The sequence below is a fragment of the Tupaia chinensis genome, unplaced genomic scaffold (assembly GCF_000334495.1).
Source record: "Tupaia chinensis unplaced genomic scaffold, TupChi_1.0 Scaffold000037_18, whole genome shotgun sequence".
Lineage (NCBI taxonomy): Eukaryota > Metazoa > Chordata > Mammalia > Scandentia > Tupaiidae > Tupaia > Tupaia belangeri.
The window spans coordinates 2,058,188-2,074,073 of NW_006159476.1; the positions used below are offsets into that span (position 1 = coordinate 2,058,188).

Genomic DNA, 15,886 nt, shown 5'->3' on the forward strand with positions numbered 1-15,886 from the left:
TCATGCTGCAGTTCTACCCTCTGATAAAGCTAGCTCAGAATTACCCATGCAATGGAACCTCTCTAAACTCAGCCTTTATACCTTCTATCAATTTGCACCACACACTTCCTAGAGAGAGGTGCTATACATTCAAAGGTCTAAGCCAGTGGCCAATTGAAAACCAGCTTTGAGACTCAACCCGAGAAGCTGGACTGTCACAGGTTATGCCTGCTCTGCTACCTTTGGACTCCCTCTATCTGAAGATGTACCAGGAACTTTGCCAGAGTATTCTTGGCACACTGTCCCACCCTACCCACAGAGATATAACCACAGAGCAGCCTGCCTTTTAAGAGGGACAGCAGAATGAAGAGCAGATAGAGTGAGGACCATGGTGCTCTCAGCTTTACCGCTCCTCAGCATCCTCACTGACCTCTTGTTATTCTGGTTCTGGGGCCGCCCCAACTCCCAGAACCACCTGTCACCTGGCTCCTGGCCTCTGCCCTTCCTGGGGAATATTTTGCAAAGAGACCGCAAAGGCTTTCTCAAATCCTTCCAGGCGGTAAGATGGAGAGGGGATAAGGGTGGAGAGGTAGGAGTTGATTGGAATGTAAAGAGCTTACATGTAGGAAGGGGGTTGTAGGTCAGAAGTTGGGTGGGACTTTGCGGACCAACTTGGAGATTCACCTCTTCCAGTCTTTGTTTGGCCCAACAGGCCCATTAGATAAGCTTCTGGAATTCCTATGAGAAGGGAGGGAGAGCGGTAGGCAAGAGGGAGAATTTTAAATAGACTTGAGAGTGTGAGCTGTGGTCTTGACAAGGCAGGGGAGGAGAGGAGATTAAGAGTCTGTGAAATTCTTAAAATTCAAAGTTGGGAGGGTTTTTGGAGAAACTGAGAGACAAGGACACATGGGTCAGGGTGCATGAGGAAGACTTGAGTGAAGTCTCACAGTTCAAGTCCCTGTCCTTTTGAGATGGGGATCCAACCAGTGGGACATAGGCGACACTGGAGTGTGTGATCCATGTGTGAGGGCAAGCCTCTTTGTTTGTCTCTCTCACCCGAGAGAGACAGCCAGGAGAGAGAGAAGGAGAAGGAGAAAGCAACACCTCAATGTGTTGTGATCACACCACAATCTCTTCTCCTCTGTTTCTTCATTCTCTTGGAATTTTGGGCAAGCACACACATACCAGGCATGTTTTTCAAGCTGCAGGGGCCAGAATTTGAACTGGTCAGCTATGTGGGATTTGGATGCCTTAGCCAGGCAGCCACTAGGCCAACCCAAAAGACCCATCTCTTGAGTTAGATGAGAAAGTCTGGACCCTGCCTCTGTAGCTGCAGGAGAAATACGGGGACATCTTCACAATCTACCTTGGCTCTCGGGCCCATTGTCATTCTGTGTGGATATGAGGCAATGCGAGAAGCCTTGGTGGATCAGGGTGAGGCTTTCTCTGGCCAAGGACTCATCACCATCACTGACTCCATCTTCTAGGGAACTGGTGAGTGGACATGCGGCAGAAACTGGGGAGTGGAGAAGGGACATCCTATGTGTTTTCCTGAACTTCCCTGCATGCTTCAACAATCAAGTGTGTTCTTCACCAGTGGGAAGTCTTAGAAAGTCCTTTAGCAATTCTGCATGACCACCATGCAGGATTTTGAGATGAGGAAGCATAGCATTGAGGAGCGAATCAAGGAGGAAGCACAGTGTTTGGTGAAGGAGCTGCAGAAATATCAGGGTGAGCCCCATGGGCCAGGGGAAGGCATTGGCAAGTCCAAAACAGAGAGAGAGAGAGAGAGAACATGAGTGATAGAGACCAAGATATGGGTACAGAGGGATTAGAGACAGGTTCAGGGGGAGAGAGGAGAGGAAGAAAGTGATGAAGAGAAAGTGAAAAAGGAAGATAGAGAAAGAGACAGGAAGGGAGAGAGAGTGGCTGAGAAAGAGAAATATAGCAGTGATGGAAAGAAGGGGAAGGGCTAGCTGCTGTCATAGAGGTTAAGGAACTGGATCCCACATGGCCAGCTTTGTGATTTAAGTTACAAACCTAGCATCTTAAGAATCATGCTGGGTGCATGTACGTATGTGCTCAAAGTCCTGAGAGGAGAGCAGAGGATAAGGAATTGGAGCATTGCTATCCTCTTGGGTGTGTGTGTGGGTGCTTTCTCTCTCTCTCTCTCTCTCCCCCCCTCTCTCTCTGTGGCAAGCACACATTCCCTATGGGGGGAAAAAAAAGAAAGGAAAAAGAGAAAGGAGCTAGCTCCATGGCCCCGGTGGTTAAAGTAATTGGATTCTACTTGGTCTACCACACAGTTCAAGTTCCAGATTCTGGGACTTGAGAAATGTCCTGAACACATTTGCATGGTTTGCCAAAATCCTGAATGAGGGAGAGATGGAGGAAAAGGGATTATAACATGACCATAGCCCATGGTGTGCCCTGGTTGCGAAGTACCCAAAAGACCACCAGGGTGCCGTTTCGATGTTAAACGCACAAAGATCGCTTTTATTCAGGCTCGAGCCAGGACTCTCAATCTTTCTTTAAAATTTTTAAATTTTTATTTATTTATATTTTTGGAGAGGTCTTCGCTATAGGGCGGGTGTGCTTGCCAGACAGACAGAGACAGAGAGACAGAAAGCGAGAAATCACCCCCCAGAGGGGATGGTCATGCTGCAATCCCTTCTCCTCCATTCTCCTCTCGGGATCTTGGGCACGCATGCACACTCGCCCGGTGTGAGTTTTAAGTCCCCGGGTCCGGGACGCGAACCACGGTCGACTACGTGGGAGTCCAGCGACATAGCCATTACTCTAACTGCTGGTTCCCCAGGACTCTCAATCTTATTGGCACAGCGGGTCAGAGTGGAGAGCCCAGTGTTAGTTGGGCTGGGTTTTTATTTGGCTGTTAGGGGGGAGTTTGAAGGGTGCTGAGGAAAGCACTCATGCGAAGATACATTGGATGCAAATTACAGGGAACGTAGCTGTCTCTGGTTGATTGGTTATTAAGCCGTTGAGTTAGGCAAAAAGTTACTTTAGGTTTCTTATATCTCCTTGGTTTCTTTCACTGGTCAGTCCCAGTGGGGTGATGATCTCATGACTTTTTCCTATGTGTCCAGCTTGCCTTTTTTTGAAATGGTGCCATCCCTCAGTAAGGTGGAACAAAATGGAGTCATGGGACAAAATGGAGTCGCTCTGGTTCTGCCCTGGTCCTTCATTTCCCCCTTTTCCAAGGACATAGTGGAGCCAATCATGGGTCCCTGTTATTGAGCTCTATCTGGTCCCAAGCAGCGACGGCTGGTACTGGGACTTTAGTACCATTAATTGGACAGCGCTGATTTGCTCACAGATGAAAGAGATTAACCTGTTGAGGATGCAGGGACTGAGGGCAAGAAGGAGAAGGAGAATTAGCAGGGGACCCAAGAGGGCAGAGACCAGAGGAGGTGAGCCCAGGGGAGGAGACAAACCAGGAATCAAGCCAGTCTTTGGCCTGTTCACATTCTCTTTCACGTTTTGCGAGACCCTCCCTGACTTTAGCCATTGACTCCTTTACTACACTGGAGTGATTGATATAGAAACAGCATTCCTCTCCAATGGCGGCAAAGAAGCCCTCTGTTGAAGAAAAATCAAGTCCAGGTCTCACCGGTTCTGAAGGATGACCTCTGCAAGGGAGGACAAGGACTCCTGAAGCCGAGTAATAGAGTCCTCTAGACTGGAAATGTCCTCATCTATAGCCACACAGAGATCGCTGTAATGTTTGTTTTGGAGAACTAAGGAGGAGACCCTGGTTGCTGTTCCTGCTGTTCCCAAAAGGGCTGTGAGTGTGATGGCAGTGACCGGTTCTCATCTAACATGACCGAGGGATCCCTCTAATCTTTGATAGGATCTCTCAGCTGTATAGTAGACGAATCTAGGGAGAAGCTGGACTAACACAAAAATCACATGTGTTGTTGAGTGTTGTCTCATGGATGCAGGATGTTAACCCAGTGGTGCAAGACCACCATTTATCGGGAGAGGGTACCAAGTACTTGTCGAGAGGTGGAGAGGATGGTCTCATTACAGAGATAGTGATACACTGGGGGAACCATTTCCACACATAGCCCTTGTCTGGTGACTGCCTGGAGGGTTAGTTTGGCAGTGCCTCATTGGTGCCACCTACAAAAGCCAGGGCTGTTTCATTCATTGTAGCTGCCAGGGGATGCAATGCCCTCATAGTAGGGAGGCTCTGTCTTATAGCACAGCCAGCAGGAGTCAGTGAGATCTGGTCTGGACGCATTCAGGACCTGGAAAGTCTGGTCCATCAAGTTCCAGAGAGGGTTTGGGTCAGAGTGGGATGGGGAGTCTAAGGGGTAAATGCCCGAGTTGGCTGGTGAGGAGGTGGATGAGGATGGGGCAGGGGGCATGAGGACTGGTTTAGGTCCCAAGGCCTTGGTGAGGCCTGCATGTTCAACTTTGAGGCACAAGGTTAACAGTAATCCCTGATCATACCCTAACTGGTATAGGCGGATGCCCCAGGTGCACCCAGATTCCCATGCAGTAATTTTTCCCCCATTTTCCATAAAGGAGATCAGGAGTGGGTTGCAGAGAAAGGTGGTGCAGGAACCTGAAAGGCAGAGGGAGGTGCCTGTTGAGGCAGGCCCAAGGGTTAACCGATTGGGACCCAATTTGCGAATATCGAATTAAGTCATCTTGGACAGGCAGGGCCCAGGAAATACTGCCGGAGGATTCACATCCCCAGCTATCACAATAGAAGTTAACAGGGCCTCCACAGGATGTCACCTGGGCCTTTGGGTGATTCCCTCCAAAACAAACATAAAAAGGGGTTGTCCTGAGAAAATTTCTAGAGGTGGGAGTGGCGCAGCCTGGAGGGGAAGAGAGAACGACTCCCGTATTTATGGTGGTGATGATGGCACCTCCTGTTGGGAGGTCCTTGGAGTCTGTAGTCCATGGGTCCATAAACCAAGAACCCATGGCTAGGAGAAAAAGGTTGAATTCTAGTGTGGCCCACCAGGCCCCAGGGGGGCAAATGCAGTGGTGGTGTTGACAAGGGGAGTCCCTCGCCTGAAGTATGTATGATGGACCCAGGAAGTGATGCCATCAACCTTGAGAGTGGTGGGGGTGGTCAAGATGACTATCTAGGGCCCCTTCCAGCACGGCTGGAGGTTTTCTTTGTGGTGTCACTTAACGTATACCCAGTTGCCAGGCTAGAACTGATGTGGGCCTGCAGGAAGGTCCGTGGCATAACGAGCCTGCAGTTTCAGCCAGATGTCTTGGCGTATGGCCTGGAGGCTTTTTAATGAAGATAGGAGAGAATAATCATTAAATTCAGTTAACAAGTCAGACTGTAGTTTAGGAATAATAGGTGGTGGCAGGCCGTACAAGATTTCAAAAGGAGTTAGACCTAGCTGGTAAGAGGAATCACGTACTCAGAAGAGCGCAAAGGGGAGGAGAGCCACCCAGTTACTGTCAGTTTCTAAGGTTAATTTAGTTAAGGTCTCTTTTAGAGTTCTATTCATTCTCTCTACTTGTCCTGAACTCTGGGATGGTATGCACAATGTAATTTCCAATCTGTCCCCAACACTGAGGCTAAACCTTGCATTACCTTGTATACGAAAGCCGCTCCGTTATCCGACCCAATCATAGTGGGGAATCCATACCTGCGTAAGATGTCTTAAAGGATCTTCTTAGCCACGACTTGGGCTGTTTCATGTTTGGTAGAAAATGCTTCTACCCAGCCTGAAAAGGTGTCTACAAAGACCAGTAAGTATTTGTAAGTGTATTTACCAGGTTTTACCTCTGTAAAGTCTACTTCCCAATATGCCCCAGGCTTGTTCCCTCTGATTCATGAGCCAGGTTATCTCTGGGGTTTGGAAGTGTTGGTCAGCTGACAGGCCTTGCAGTGGTGCACAATAGTTTTCAATCTTTGAGTTGGCGCCTTTTATGAGAATGTGAGCATGTCGAAGGAGTTTTTGCATCTTTCTAGTGCCCATGTGGGTGGTTCGATGGATTTTAGATAAGATTTGGTCACCAAGGGCCTCTGGGAGGATTACTGTATTATCTAGAGACTTCCACTATCCATGGAGATTCTAGGCTGAGGGCAGGCCCTTTATTTATGAAAGGTCTTCCGATGTATACTAGGGTTGGTCAGGGAGGACTGGGCCACCAGGGTCTGGCCACAAGAACTGTTCTTTTTAGGGCTACATCCCTGGCTATGGAGTCAGCCAGGTTATTACTCCTGGAGACTGGGGAATCGTTACCTTTTGGTGACCCGGAAAATGAATGATGGCCAGCTTTTTGGGGAGCAAAATGGCAGCCAACAGTGCCAAGATCTCGGCCTTGGTTTTTTTTTTTTTTTTTTTTGCCTTGTTTTTTATAGTTTTTCCTTCTGCAGTCAAGAGGCCTCATTCCTGGTATATGGCCGCATGAATGTGAGCGGTTGCAAAGGCATAGTGACTGTCAATGTATAAATTGACCTTTTTTGCCCAGAGTTAAAACTTTGGTCAGGGCTATCAATTCAGCCTTCTGGGCCTATGTTCCCACTGGGAGGGACTCTACCCATAAAATCTCCCACTCTGACACCACCGCTGCCCCCGCATACCTCAGTCCCTTAGACACAAACTGCTCCCATCCATATACCAGGTCATTTGTGCATCTGGCAAGGGCTGATCTCTCAAGTCAGGTTGGACTCCATGATCCTGTGCGAGGATTTGTGCAGTCGTGGAGAAGAGTGTCAATGTCTGGGTCTGGCAGCAAGGTCGTGGGGATTAAGGCGGTGGGTATCTGAAAAAAGATCTTGGCAGGATTTAGTAAGAGACAAGGTGGGCATTGCTCAGCCATCGGTCAGAGGGCTGCCGAAGAACTCCCTCAATTGCATGAGGGAGTGGAAAGATAAAGTTCTTGCCCTAAGGTCAATTTGTTAGCGTCCTTGATCATAAGGGTGGTGGCTGCAATTATACAGAGACAGGGAGGCCAACCTGCTGCAACAGGATCTAACTTTTTTGCTAGGTAGGCTACAGGCCTTTTCCAGGGCCCTAAGGGTTGTACTAGGACTCCCTTTGCAATCCCTTTATTTTCATTCACAAACAGTTTAGTTATATCAGGCAAGCCAAAGGCTGGTGCCAAGAGGAGAGCAGTTTTGATCTGGTTAAAAGATTGGTCCATTCGCTCTGTCCAGATGAATGTGCCCAGGCATTCCTTGGTGGCTTCATAGAGGCGCTAAGCCAATTCTGCAAACCCAGGGATTCAAAGCCGGCAAAAGCCCGCAGGAATTCTCTCACCTGTTTCAGAGAGGAAGGCCTGGGGATTTTTAGGATGGTTTCCTTTCTGGCAGCAGTCAGCCAGCATTGTCCGCCTTCAAGCTCATACCTCAGGTAGCTAACCTTTGGTTGACAAATTTGGGCCTTTTGGGCTGAGGCCCTGTAGCCAAGCCTCCAACAGCATTGAGCAGAGCACGAGTGCCCTGTAAACAGTCCTTCTGGGTTTTGGCTGTTACCAGCAGATCGTCTACGTACTGTAACAAGACAATGTCAGGATGTGAGGCTTGAAACTCACCCAAATCTTCATGTAAGGCTTCATCGAAGATTGGCACGCTATTTATTTATTTATTTATTTATTTATTTATTTATTCATTCATTTGAGAGGTTTTTGCTATAGGGCACATGCACTCGCCAGAATGACAGAGACAGAAAGACAGAAAGTGAGAAATCACCCCCCAGTGGGATCTTGGGCACACACACACAAACACACACACACACACACGCCCGGCATGAGTTTAAGCTACCGGGTCCGGGACTCGAACCATGGTTGACTACATGGGAGTCTAGCGACATAGCCATTCCGCTAACTGCTGGCCCAAGATAGGTGCATTTTTGAAGCCCTGAGGCAAATGTTTCCAAGTTAACTGTCCACTGAATGCACGCTCAGGGTCTGACTATGCAAAGGTGAAGAATTCTTGGCTGTTAGGTGCTAGGGGAAGGCGAAGAAGGCATCTTTTAGGTCAAGGACAGTGTTGAATTGGAGGCACAGAGGTAAAGAGAGTATACGGGTTGGGCACTGTTCAATGAATGTCTATTACTCTCTTATTGACTTCTCTTAAGTCCTGCACAGGTTGGTAATCATTGGAGTGAGGTTTTTTAACAGGCAGGAGTGGCATGTTCCAAGGTGACTGGCAAGGTCTCAACATTCCTTACTCTAGCAATTATATATGAGGGGTGATGCCAGTTCGGGCCTCCCAGGGACATGGGATATTGATGCACTTGGACCGGGTCTGCCCCTGGTTTAAGTTCTACAAACACTGATGGCCAATGTGTGGCTAATCCCATACCCCCAGTTTCCACCCTTGCACTGGGGAACTCAGCCAGTTATTGTGCCATGCCTGGTAAAGCCGGGGGGTTGCTCTCGTGGGGGCTGGTGTAGTGAGTACTCATCTTCTAAGCTGACAGTGAGGACATGTATAGGGTGTCCAGACTTATTGAGGACTTTGGTGCCCCCTGGATCAAAGTGATTTTGGGCGCGTAGTTTTGTTAATAAGTCTCTGCCCAACAACAGGTAGGGGCACTCGGGAATCACCATGAATGAATGGAATACCTTGCCTTCTCCAAGGACCACCATTCTTTTAGTGGGCCAGGAATACTCATTTGTTCCCATTGCTCCCTGGACCCAGGCAGTTTTGGTAGATAATGTGCCAAGAGGTTGCAGGAGCACTGAGTTCTGAGCACTGGTGTCCACTAGGAAGTTGATGGGGGACCCCTCCACTTTAAGAGTTACCCTGGGTTCAAGGAGGGGCACCAAACCCCATCCCCTCTATTCACTGTGATCGAGAGTCAAGACAGGAGTATTGGAGGGAGGCTTGTCCTTCCATTTTGGACAGTCCTTTGCCCAGTGGCCCTCCTCTTTGCAATAGGTGCACTGGTTTTTCCTGAGGCGAGGGCGGCCTTTTTTATTAGGCCTGTTGGTGTTTTCCCCCTGGGCCAGTTCTTTTAGGTGTCTTTGTTTCTCTTTCTGGTTTTCCACCATGGAGGCTAATAAGATTTTTGCTAGATTCCAAGTTTGGTGGTCATTGGCTTTGGCCTGTTTTTCTTCGGGGGTTTTTCCAATTATTGTAAACCTTTTCAGCCACTGTAACTAAATCTTGAATTTTTTTTTTCTCCTAGGCTATCTAGTTTCTGTAACTTGCGTCTAATGTCCGGAGCTGCCTGGTTAATGAAAGCCATAACGAGGGCAGTTTGACCTCAGGGACCTCTAGGTCCATAGGAGTAGATTGCTGGAAGTCATCTGTGAGCCTTTCTAAAAAGGCATCAGGACTTTCTTCCCTTCCCTGTTGAATGTCTCCTACCTTAGCCAAGTTGGTAGGCTTTTTGGCAGCTGCTTTGAGACCTTCCAGCAGAATCTGGCGGTAGACCTGGAGCCTCTCCTTACCTTCAGCCGTGCTGAAGTCCCATTCTGACCAGGACAAAGGGAATTTGGTGTTGATAGTATCACAATTGCCCGTGGGCTGTCCGTTATCACCCGGGACTAGTTCATGGGCTCTGGATAGGATTCGCTCTTGCTCCTCGGTGGTGAACAGAACCTGGAGGAGCTGTTGACAATCATCCCATGTTGGCTGGTGGGTGAAAAGGACAGTTTCTAGTAAGGCTGTAAGCTCATTAGGATTTTCAGATAACTGAGCATTTTGGGTTCTCCAGTTATATAGGTCACTGGTGGCAAAAGGCCAATAGTGATAAGGCTGGTTTCCGTCTGCGAATGGTGGTCCTGCAGCTCGGAGTGGCAACACAATTGAACTTGCTGGTCCGCTCTGTGGAGGCAGAGCCCCCTGCAAGTACCAGTGGTGGGGCCCTTGTTTTGCTCCTCAGCTCCTGGATGGGGCTGCAGTATGGGTTGGGCTTCTCCCCTTCTCGTCCCTCCTTCCACTCTTTCTCCCACCCCTCCTTCTGCTGCTGGAACCAGAGCTGGGTAGGGAAGAACACATCCTCTTCAGTTCATCCTTGGAAAATTGGACGCAGGGGAGTAGAGGCTTTGGGGAGTCTTCTTTCTCAGACTACAAGGACTTTTGGGGGTGTCAGAGGCTATAAGAAAGGCTCAATCCAGAGAGGGGGGGTTAAGGATAAGATCTTCCCATACCGTTATGTACAGGATTTGGTCCGGATGTCCATGTCTACTCCGGGGATGGTAAACGATGTTTTTTACCTTCCAAATGGTTTTTTAAATCAAAGGTCTCTCCCGGGGACCAGCTGAAGTTGAGAACCAGCCATTCCATTGTACAGAGAGTGACAAACTTTCATTTCTTAACATCTAGACTAAGGTTATGGGCCCTGATCTTAACATCCTTGAAATGGTCTGTCATAAGCATCAGAGGGGAAGTCTGAGTCTGTCCCATTTCTGTCAGAAAAATGTACACACCAACAGAGATAGGTAACAAACACATGGACAGGACAAATGCGGCCGTGCAGATGTTCTTCACCAAGTGAGGAACAACTCTAAAAATGGGACAACAGCCTCACACCATGCTGCAAGAGTGACCCGTTACGTCCCTTCAGAACAACTAGGGACACTCTGTCCCCTCCTGGGGGTCCTAGAACGTCTTCTAGGACCCTAGATCGGTGGCTTGCCAGAGCGTCTGCTAGATCATTTCTGATCTATTACAGAGTTAGGGCCCTCAGAAAACAAGCGGGACAAATAACAGAGACAAAGGAAACACACTCACTGGCCGTTATCAGTCAACCCTCCGGTTCAGGGAGCCTGAAAGTCTTGGGGAATCCCGAACGAGTCCCCAAATGTTGTGCCCTGGTTGCGATGTTCCCAGAAGACCGCCAGGGTGCTGTTCTGATGTAAACACACAAGGGTCTCTTTTATTCAGGCTTGAGCCAGGACTCCCAATCTTACTGGCATAGCAGGTCAGAGTTGAGAGCCCTGCATGTTAATTGGGCTGGGATTTTATTTGGCTGTTGGGCGGGGTGGGGGTGGAAGGGTGCTGAGGAATGCACTCAGGCGGCTACACATTGGCTGTAGATTACAAGGAGTATAGCTGTCTCTGGTATCTCCTTTGTCTCTCTCAGCAAAAAAGTTACTTTAGGTTTCTGGTATCTCCTTTGCTTCTCTCAGCAGAAAAGTTACTTTAGGTTTCTGGTATCTCCTTTGTTTCTCTCATTGGTCAGTCCCAGTGGGGTGATGGTCTCATGACTTTTTCCTATGTGACTGGCTCACCTCCTTGAAATAGCTGATTTTCAGCAAGGTGGATTTAACAAAATGGAGTCACCCTAAAAGAAATGGAGTCAGTCTGGTCTTTCAAGAAACAGACACTTTAAAATAGAGTCTCATCCTGTTATGATCCCTTTCTTCCAGCCTTTCAACTAGTCGGGATCTTGGGCACACACACATGCCCAGTGTGAACCAAGTCAACTCAGAATCTGAGCCCACTGTCCACCATGTGGCTTTCAGCATTGTCGATGCTGCCTTTGTGCTGTTGAAGCTGGGCCTCTTTTATTTTGAAAATTTTATTTTTTAATATCTAGATTTTACCTTGGCAGGCATCTTCTCCATTTCAGCGCCATGAAGAGACGGAGATTGGGAAAGAAAAAACGCGAAAAATCATCCCTCAGTAGGGATGGCAATGTTACAAACCCCTTTCCTCCATTCTCCTCTCTAGATCTTGATCAGGAATGCATGTACGGCATGATCCTCAAGTCATTAGGTCTGGGATTGAACTGAGCAGTTGGCCATGTGGGATCCAGTGCCTTAACCTCCTTGCCACTTGATGGCCCCCGCAGTGTTCTTCAGATTGCATAGTTTATGTTACTGCTGACTTACCTTAAGGTTCACTTACCTTCTACAATCTGAAATCTGATCTTCAGCCCATGGAAGGATTTTTGAAATTTCAGATATTATATTTTATAATTTGAGAATTTCATCCTAGTGATTTTTATATTGTTCTTATTTTTCCTCTGTTATTCTCATTTCTTCATTAAATTTGCCTTTTTTATTGCTATTGAGCATAATGATAATAGCTACTTTAAAGTTCTTATCTGCAGCTATCAACTGTTGGATCTTCTAGTTTCTATTTCCTATCATTTTTTCTCTTGACTATGGGTTACATATGTATGTTTCTATGAAAGCTTTGTTGTTGTTATTGTTGTTTTTTCCTCATTGTTTATGAGACCTTGTAGGTAACATATTCTAGAGAGATTCTAGACTCTTATGTTTTCCTGAATAGTGTGTATTCTTTTCTAGTAGTCATTTAACATGACTGGACTTAAACTCCAAACTCAAATTATGAGGGGCAGATGAAAAATCTGTCTTCCCAACCCCTAATCTTCCAGGTGCTGCTTTTTCTGTAAAACATGGCATCTTTCATACTGAGGGTGCCTAGTATCAGGATTTATCAGGGATTTGGGTGGAGTTTTTAAGCAGAATTTGAACATTCTGCTCTCTGGTGCCCTCCATCCTGGAATTTCTCTCTCTCACTCCAGACTCTCTGGTAGCCTCAAACTCTATGGTTTCACATCTCAACATGGTAAAAGTGTTGATTCCTACTTCAGTTCTAGTCCTGGGTTGACCAAAATATGCCCTCAAACACAGATACATACAATTTAATGAGTAAAGTCCATTTTTCCTCTATTTCAGACCACTTTTTCTTTTTCAGTGTATTTATATAGTTGCTATATTTGGGTCTTTTATTCATGGGGTGGGACAGAGTGTCCAGATTTTATATAGTTGATCAGATAATTAGCCTAATACATGCTACTCTGCCGTTAATAAAAAAAGAACTCAGGGACCAGCAGGTGGGACAGTAGTTGAGGTGCTGAAGTCCCACTTGACCAATCACAGTTGGAGTCCTGGACCTGGCAACTTCCTTTTTCATTTTCCCTTTCTCTCTCTCTCTGTCTCTCTCTGGTCAAATTAAAAATAACAGTAATGATAACAAATAAATAATTATTAAAGAAATAAAAAGGAACTCATACAATTTTTATTTTTTGTTTTTCTAATGAAAGCAATTTCAACTGAAGGACTTATTAGCTAATTCTCTATTTTTCTGACACAGTGTTATTATGGCTGTAGATCAGCAGGACTGTACGTTTCTGACTAATTATTTCGGGGGAGTACAGAGTCATTGATATAAGGATGCTGCATAGAGAAATAGCATTTACAGTATATTAGATGATGACCTTTCTAGTTCATTGATCTCTAATGTGGTTGTGAGTTTCTGGCGACACTAGCTGGACAGTGTAGATTCTACTGATACTGGAGGTTGGAACTTTACTGCTTCCCAAAAAGTTGAATCTTGCTTCTTTACTAGTCTTTTATGCTTGTGGCTTGAATCACCACCCAGGAAGAATAGTTATAAACACCTCTAATATTGGTTGAAATATTATAATTGGTCTCTCATGGCTCTGACACCAAACTCCTTATTTAGTGATGTCACATAATGAGTCAGCACACACACATCCGGCATCGTCTTCTGTAACTTCTACTTTTTGATTTGCTGGAAGAGGATTTCTCTGTAGCCAAACATTTATATTCAGTAATTTCATACATTTGACAGTTTGCAAAGGAAATGTTAAGAGGTGTTTAGAAAATTAAATTTTAGTATTTCATAGAAATGTACCATAGTGTTGGCAAACAACCAATAATACCTCAGCCTGTGAATGTTAATTTTCATTTAATTAGGTATTTATTTCAATGAGATTATTTGGGGGAAAATCATAGGGTGAAAGAGCAATAGCAATATTTATTAAAGCTAAAGGACCTATATTGAAATTCTGTTTCAAAAAAATGATGACTAGGGACCAGCAGTTAGTGTAATGGCTATGTCGCTGGACTCCCACATAGTCGACCGCGGTTCGCGTTCCGGACCTGGTGGCTTAAACTCACGCCGGGTGCGTGTGCATGCATTCCCAAGATCCCGAGAGGAGAATGGAGAAGAAGGGACTGCAGTGTGGCCATCTCCCCTGGGGGGTGATTTCTCACTTTCTACCTCTCTGTCTCTCTCTCTCTCTGTCTGGCAAGGAAACGCACCCTATAGCAAAAACCTCTAAAAAAATGATGACTAGGCAATTAATGTTGTCTTGGTACTCTTTCAATGTGATTTTTTCATTGAAACCATAAGATTAAAATTCTGTGGATCAGAGATGATGCAAAGATAATTAACAGAGACAAAGGAAACACACTCACTGGCCGTTATCAGTCAACCCTCCGGTTCAGGGAGCCTGAAAGTCTTGGGGAATCCCGAACGAGTCCCCAAATGTTGTGCCCTGGTTGCGATGTTCCCAGAAGACCGCCAGGGTGCTGTTCTGATGTAAACACACAAGGGTCTCTTTTATTCAGGCTTGAGCCAGGACTCCCAATCTTACTGGCACAACGGGTCAGAGTTGAGAGCCCCGGTGTTAGTTGGGCTGGGTTTTTATTTGGCTGTTAGGGGGGGCGTTTGAGGGGTGCTGAGGAAAGCACTCAGGTGACAATACATTGGATGTAAATTATAGGGAATGTAGTTGTCTCTGGTTTTTTGGTTACTAAGCTGTTGAGTTAGGCAAAAAAATACTTTAGGTTTCTGGTATCTCCTTGGTTTCTTTCATTGGTCAGTCTCAGAGGGGTAATGGTCTCATGACTTTTCTATGTGTCTGACTTGCCTTTTTTTGAAATGGTGCCATCCCTCAGTAAGGAGGAACAAAATGGAGTCGTGGGACAAAATGGAATTGCTCTGGTTCTGCTCTGGTCCTTCAATGGGGGGAGTGCATTTTCTCCCTTTTCTTCTCTCTGTGTCTCTGTCTCTCTCTGGGAAGTGTACATGCCCTCTAGTGAGAAAGAAAAAGTGACAGGAAGAAAAAGCAAGGCTGAGAAAGCTAACAAAAATAGATAAAGAAAGAAGCTTCAAGGAAAAGACAGAAGTAAAAAGGTGAAGGTAGAAATAGGGTCAGGGGAGATTCAAAGTGTGATTGAGGTAAGGTAGGAGGATATGAAGACAGATGAGGGCATTAAAAGAGAGCAAACTGCGAAGACAGAACTGGGTCTCAAAGAGAGTCAGATACCACAGAGAGATACAAATGGGTGAAATAAGGCAGACTGAGTCAGAGACCTGTAACAACAAAAACCCATGGATGAAGATGCACAGCCCAGTGCCAGAGTAGATGACTGAGACCAGATAACCAATCACACGAGAGACGATGGCTCCAGCCATGTCAGGGTCACTCAGAAGGACAATTCAGGGAATGCCAGAGCTCCCTGACCAACCTCTCATTTCCCAGGGGCCTATCTGGACCCAACTTTCCTCTTTCGGTCCATCTCGGTCAACATTGTCTGCTCTATAATCTTTGGTGAACGCTTCCACTACCTGGACCCCAAATTCTTACAGCTGTTAAATTTACTAAAGGACACCTTCATTATTTTCAGCTCTTTCTACGCCCAGGTGAGGTGAAAGTTTCCACGGAAATAAGGTGGGTGGACCCTGGGAAGGGTCCTGAACCTGGAAGCAAGAAGGCATCGGGAGGTGTGATTTCTGAGGAGGGCAGTTTATTTCCTTCTCCCCCTGCTTCTGAGGGTAGCAGCACCCACGAGGCTGCTGCAGGCATTGGTGGTGACTTTGTGTAAATTAGAAGACATGCCACCCTCTCAAGATGAGCACTGTAAATCAGCTCCTGTTGCACAACCCAGCTTTCCAAGGTCATGACTCCGGTTGGGGTAGGAATCAGTTCTTCGGAAAGGGTGGAAGGTGAGAGAGGAAACCTCAGCAGAAGTAAAGAGTGCTTGGGGCAGGGTGCAGCTGTGCATGCACACGTGTGTGTGTGTGTGTGTGTGTGTGCGTGTGTACATACTAGGTGGCATGTTCCCCACGTCTACAAGGTGCCCTTTAGCTGCTGTTGTGTGGGGGCAGTACACAACCTCGAGTCCTCAGTGGAAGCCCTGGGGCCCTGGTATCAGCCCAGCGAGGGGA

At 46.7% G+C, this 15,886-nt stretch overlaps 1 pseudogene; it reads left to right on the forward strand.

Moving 5' to 3' along the window:
• Window positions 1–348: 348 nt before the first annotated feature.
• LOC102494114 (cytochrome P450 2B11-like) overlaps window positions 349–15,886 on the forward strand; it is a 50,933-nt pseudogene continuing 35,395 nt past the window's right edge.